Genomic DNA, 6,844 nt, shown 5'->3' with positions numbered 1-6,844 from the left:
ATCCATCCATCCATCTATCTATCTATCTATCTATCTCTCTCTCTCTCTCTCTCTCTCTCTCTCTCTCTCTCTCTCTCTCTCTCTCTCTCTCTCTCAGTCGCACACCCACGCATCGCCTGCAGCCCACGTGGTTCAGACGGACCGGGACCCCGGATCATTGGCAGACGGCCTGAGGGGGATGCGCCCTCCCCTCCCTTCCATCAATGGACCAAACAGAACTGCTTGGACTTGCCTTGTCAGACTGAGCCTCAGATATATAAGGAGCAGGCTGAGGAGGTTTCAGTCGCCGTGAATGCCATCCACCCCTCACCTGCACACACACACACACACACACACTCACACACTCACACACATATACACACCCACCCACCCAACCACAAAAACACATTCTCCCCAGGACTTCACACAGTCCCCCCCCTCATAGTCTGACCGGATGAGTTACCCGGTGGACGCGGTAGGTAGCCCCTTCAGGAGAAGTATGGATACTAGGACGACCGGCTACGGGTACAGCCGCTCCGGCAGCTCCCCCTCCAGCGGCTTTCGCTCCCAGTCCTGGTCCCGGGCAAGCCCCGGCTCCACCATGACCACGTCCTACAAGAGGAGCGTGAACATGCCGGTGTCCCGAGCCTACAGCTCCACGGTGCTCAGCTCCTCCGACAGCGTTGATTACAACCAAACCTCCATCCTGAACGGAGACTACAAGCGATCTAACGAGAAGGAGCAGCTCCAGGGGCTCAACGACCGGTTTGTGGTTTACATCGACAAGGTGCACTACCTGGAGCAGCAGAACAAGCAGATCGAGGATGAGATCCAGGCACTGCGGCAGAAGCAGGTGTCTCGTTCCCAGCTGGGAGACCTCTACGACCAGGAGCTGCTGGAACTGCGCTCCGTGCTGGAGCAGATCCACCACGACAAGACGCAAATCCAGCTCGACACCGACCACATCGAGGAGGACATTCAGCGGATCCGGGACCGCTTCGACGAGGAAGCTCGCATCCGGGAGGAGACAGAGGCCATCATCCGCTGCCTGAAGAAGGACACGAACGACTCCGAGTTGGCGAAGTCCGAGTTGGATAAGAAAGTTCAGTCGCTGCAGGACGAGATCGCCTTCATCCGCAACAACCACGAGGAAGAGGTGAGCGAACTCATCGCCCAGATCCAGGAGTCGCAGGTGACCGTGGAGAGGAGAGACCTCCAGAAGACGGACATCACCGAGGCACTGCGGGAGATCCGCTGTGAGCTGGAGGGCCACTCCAACCAGAACCTGCAGCAGGTGGAAAACTGGTTCATGTGTCGCTTCTCCAAGCTGACCGACGCTGCAGAGCAGAACAAGGACGCCATCAAGTCCGCCCGAGATGAGATATCCGACTACCGGCGCCAGCTGCAGTCCAAGACGGTGGAGCTGGAGTCCATCCGTGGGACAAGAGACTCTCTGGAGAGGCAGCTGAATGACATCGAGGACCGCCACAACAGCGACCTGTCCAGCCTGCAGGTAGGAAGCAGCCACTTTGACTTTTTATTTGTTGATATACAACTTATTCGGTGTTCACGTTCATGTTTTGTGTGTTTAAATATGTATCAATATGGGTTTGAGTTGCTATGATCTCCATAGAATTTTCCATTTTTTACCCCTATATCTTAGTGTGACGCAGTTTTTATGTAACTGAGGAAAAAAAGACTTATTAAAAGCAAAACTAGTCGTACTTTATTTTCTAAATCATAGTGAAGGTCTATGAATTAAACACATTTCCTGCTGCGTAATGATCGCATCATTGCGCAGGATTTCCTTTACAGATCACACTCAGCAAATAGTTAAAGGGAGACACTGCAGCAGCACACTCCCCCCACCCCTCCCCGTATTGCTGAGTCAGAGGCATGGGTCGATGCAATGGTCTTACATCACACCACTGAGACTTTGGGGGTGGGGGTGGGGTGCATTGACAAGTGTGGAGGCTGTCCTTGAGACAAAAGGCATTCAACATGAATTAATACTGTGTTGCGTCAGATTATATTAAAGCAACAGGGTTTGGTGCACAGCGTTTATTTAAATGAGAAAGGCAAATAAAAGTTTGCTAAATTGACACAGGTTACGTTTAATTTAAAGGTCAATTCGTAAAAAAAAAATTATAAAATAAATTGTTTTCGAAATCTCTGTAAAACTGATTCTTGGTAATCAATGAAGGTGACTTTCAAAACTGCATAAATGAATCTGCAAAAGAGGGCGAAGCTTCGCTCTGCATGTCATCTTGTTGTCCATAATCAACCTTGTATTGTGTACTGCTCTGTTTTCTCAGGAGACAATTCACCAGCTGGATAATGAGCTCAAGAGCACCAAATGGGAGATGGCTCGTCACCTGCGCGAGTACCAGGACCTGCTCAATGTCAAGATGGCCTTGGACATTGAGATTGCTGCATACAGGTAGCTATATACTGACATGCAATTGACATTTTTTTTTAGTAGCAGAAATAATATTTGCATTCATTTCATAAAAGCGGTACCCTTCTCTGTCTCAAAAGAGATTACTGAATATATTATGTATACATTTGCTTTAATCAGGAAACTCCTAGAGGGCGAGGAGACCCACTTCAGCACTTTCCCTTATCGTGGTCACCCCCACCAAAATCTCTAAACCTAAATCAAACCTCCCCAAGATGAAGGTCCACCACAAGTTTGTAGAGGAGATCATCGAAGAGACAAAGGTGGAGGATGAGAAGTTAGACATCGACGAGGCCCTGGCCGAAATAGCACAGGAGCTGTCCGCCACCCTCGGAGGAGGGGGAGATGAGGCTGAGGAAGAGGAGGGGGAAGAAGAAGGAGAGGGGGAGGAAGCAGAGGCAGAGGGCGAGGGGGAAGAGGGAGAGGTCGTGGAGGAGGAAGTTGTAGCCGCCACTGAAGCCAAAGTTACTTCCAGCGAACCCGCCGAGGAGGAAGAGGAGCAGGATGAAAAAGATGGCGATAAGGAAGAAGAGGGTGAGGGAGAAGGGGGTGTAGAAGGAGATAAGGAAGAATGTGAGGGAGAGGACGAGGGAGAAAAGGGAGATGATGCAGAGGGAGGAGATGAAGAAGAAGAGGGAGAGGAGGTAGTTGAGGAGACGGTATTGTGCTCCAAAGCTCCAGAATCTAAAGCCTCTCCTGACAAAGAGAAGGCCGGAGACAAAGAAGGCAGCGGAGATGAAGAGGAAACTGCTGCTGAAGAGGAGGATGGCGAACAGGATGAAGATGCAGGTAGTGACAAAGCATCCAAAAGCGGTGATGAGAAAGAGGACAAAGATGATGCAGACAAAGGCAAGAAAAGCGAAAAAGATGAGAAGTCAACAGATGAGAAAGCAGAAGAAGTTGTAGCCAAGACAGAAGCACCGAAAACAGAAGCTGCAAAGCCAGAGGCCAAGAAGGAAGAAGCTGCCAAAACCGAGGCAACAAAACCAGATTCCCTAAAGTCTGAATCCCCAAAACCAGATTCCCTAAAGCCTGAATCCCCAAAGTCTGAATCCCCTAAACCTGAATCCCCTAAACCTGAATCCCCCAAGTCTGAATCCCCTAAACCTGAATCCCCCAAGTCTGAATCCCCTAAACCTGTATCCCCCAAGTCTGAATCCCCTAGACCTGAGTCCCTTAAATCTGATTCTCCTAAACCTGCACCTCCTAAGTCTGAGTCCCCCAAAGAAGGCTCACCAAAGGATGGATCCCCAAAACTAGGCTCCCCAAAAACCGAGTCCCCCAAGTTGGGCTCCCCAAAAGCCGAATCTCCAAAGGCTGAATCCCCCAAAGCCGAATCTCCAAAGGCTGAATCCCCCAAAGCCGAATCTCCAAAGGCTGAATCCCCCAAAGCCGAATCTCCAAAGGCTGAATCCCCCAAAGCCGAATCTCCAAAGGTTGAATCCCCCAAAGCCGAATCTCCAAAGGCTGAATCCCCCAAAGCCGAATCTCCAAAGGCTGAATCCCCCAAAGCCGAATCTCCAAAGGCTGAATCCCCAAAGACCGCCAAGCCTGAGGCCCCTAAAGCTGCTGAGGAGAAATCAGAGAAAAAGAGCGAGGACGTAGAAAAGAAAGATGTAGTGAATGGCGATGTAGACAAGAGCAGCCCTGAAGAGAAAGAGCAGAAGGACGAGGAAAAAGAAGACGACGTTATCGCTAACGGCATGGACGAAAGTCCCGTCAAGGAAGATGGCAGCCAGAAAGTGGTGATCACCAAAACCGTGGAGACCATCACCACCGGAGAGGACGGATCCAAGCATGTCACCAAATCTGTCACTGTGACCGAGACAGTGAAGGATGAGGTGGAGGAGGTGGTCGAGGAGAAGCTCGTCACCGCCAAGAAGACGGAGAAGCACTCCACCCAGTCCATCAAGCAGGTGACAGAGAGCGAATGAGCAGACTTCCGGCGGCTGATCCCAGAGGAGGGAAACAGGGAGATAAGCAATCATCCCTGAACCAACATAACAAAAGAAAATCATACAGCTAGAGCGATGTAATAAAGATAACCACTCGCAAACAAATCATAGAGAGAAGCCAAAACGTAAATGCTACAAATTTCAAAAAAATGCATGTTGAGTGACAGCTTAAAAAAACGGGCTTTGCTGCAAACGTGGTAAGGAGCTAGCGACTGATACATTTAAAAATTCTCTTCTTTCTCTCTTTTCTGCAGTTCATGGGCAAGCTCATGGGAGGGAGGGGAGGGGGGTCTCTCTGCATGCTAGCTCAGGAGAGGGGAGAACTTTCCTCTCGTCCGTATGTATGCTAGAAACACACTGTAAAAAGAGTAAATATGTAAAAGGAATAAATATATTGCGGGTGGGACAGTGACAGAGATATTATTCAAGTTGAAAGGTTTTTGGAGTTTAAGTAAAGGGGGTGAGGAGGGTGGGTGGGGGGTGGAAAGGGGGACACACGCAGATGGGAGGGTCCTCTACACAGACACTCCGCTTTACTGAAGAAGCCTTACTTGACATGTGAAGATAACAACTGAGCCAAAAAAGGCAAACTAACAACAAACACACCACATACAGAGAAGAAAGAGACGGGCAGCGATATGATAAACACATGCCCATATACATCCTGTTAAAGCTTAACAAACTGAAGAAACTCCTAGCCTTAAACATGCTTTTTATCAATGTCTGTTATGTTTACCTGAGTGCAACTAAAAAAAAAAATAACAACTGTAAATGCGCAGATTCATGCATTCTTGTATGCATAGGATGGACTTGAATTTCAATAAAGAAATAAATGAGGTGCTACTGTTTGCTATCCCATGACTTTACTCATCATGAACAATTTCCCAGAAGCATTTGCTCAATAAATGTCATAATGAAGTAAAAAAACAAAGTTTGTTTTCTTGTTATTTTACATGAATGAAGTCATATTTTTGCTTATACATATATTCAACATTACATTAGAGTAGTTACAATAAGTAGTTAGTAAGTGGTTGAAAGTATTACAACAAGAAAAGAGCTTTATAATAAATGTTTTGTTATGAAATGAATGGCTTTAGGTAAAAAAAAAGAGTATTATATCCTATATAACCTATAATAGGTTCAAGCTTCATTCATTGTGATTCTACAACACACACACACACACACACACACACACACACACACACACACACACACACACACACACACACACACAGACATACACACGACATACAAGACACACAAGTGAGACAAGACACAGTTTTAGATGACCTACATATACGCCTTTATGGATTTCACACTTAACCAGATCGAGTTCTAGGTGCCACATAAATGTGTATAATGTAATGCTGTATTAAGATTTACGATTATCTGAAATCTGACCAAAATTATTTCATCATAGAAAGCAGCTCTTAAATATTTACAAGAAAATTGAATCTGACAAATTTGCAAATGATGTCCTTTGGAAAAAAAATCACCAAGAATGTAATTTATCTAATCTAATATTAAAAAGTATGACCATGCTGAAAGGATAGGCAATATTACATTTTTTGGCTTATGGTTACTGCTGAAAGATACTTCTTCAGATTCCAATTAAATTGATGTTCTGCTGAACTACTTTGCCAACAGTTTTTAATATTGTGTGGCTTTGTTTTTGTTTTTTTTGTCAACAGCAAAATACCCAACGGATGTTATCTACTAAGTGCAAAGAAATACCACTGCAGTAGTTTTTTTAATCCACCACCAGGGCTGTTTGCACCAAACCTGATGCAGAGAGCTTTCTGCTGCAGACTGTCTAAACTTAACATCGACCCAAGGGAGTAAAATAACAGAGCAGCTGATGGGTGATGCCAGGTGTCAGAGGATAATGTGCATCAGTGGGTGTTTGTTCCGATGTTCTCATTAGAGAAGATTACATATGTACTTGTACTTGTTACTGAAAAACTGTTACTACTAGTCTTTTGTGTAAAAGTAGTCATTTCAGGTAACTGCAAAAACGAGCTTATGGGTCATCTTGTATCAAGACATGATTACTTTCAATGAGGGCCTTTTTTGTATTTAACACGTAAAAGGAAAAATAAAAAAGAGTAGACTTTCACGCCAGAGTAATCATTATCATCATTATTTATCTTAGTTTGTGTTGAGTGGAAAACAAGAGAGACTTCTACACCGGATTCATCTTAAAACAAATGTGACATTTATTGTAGGATAACAGGAGTATATCGCCCAGCAGTTATACGTGCACGGGCCTAGCAGTACTGAGAAGTTCAGCAACTAAAAGGCGCTTATACAGAGTGCGCATCATGTTATATAGGTTTTATGAGCTTCCCCCTTTCTAATCCCCATAAGAGTAAGCCCATCAATATGGCCACACATGTGCCTGCTGCACACATTGTTTTGGTCCCACAACCCACCCCTTTCCAGGTGAACGGTC

General features: G+C 46.0%; 1 pseudogene; it reads left to right on the top strand.

The window, feature by feature from the left end:
- Positions 1-433: 433 nt before the first annotated feature.
- On the top strand, positions 434-4,371 carry LOC129102651 (neurofilament medium polypeptide-like; annotated as a pseudogene).
- The last annotated feature ends 2,473 nt before the right edge of the window (positions 4,372-6,844 follow it).

The sequence above is a fragment of the Anoplopoma fimbria genome, chromosome 14, assembly GCF_027596085.1.
Source record: "Anoplopoma fimbria isolate UVic2021 breed Golden Eagle Sablefish chromosome 14, Afim_UVic_2022, whole genome shotgun sequence".
Classification (NCBI taxonomy): Eukaryota; Metazoa; Chordata; class Actinopteri; order Perciformes; family Anoplopomatidae; genus Anoplopoma; species Anoplopoma fimbria.
The sequence above is the reverse complement of the archived record's forward strand: the minus strand, read 5'-3'. Positions and strand labels throughout refer to the sequence as shown.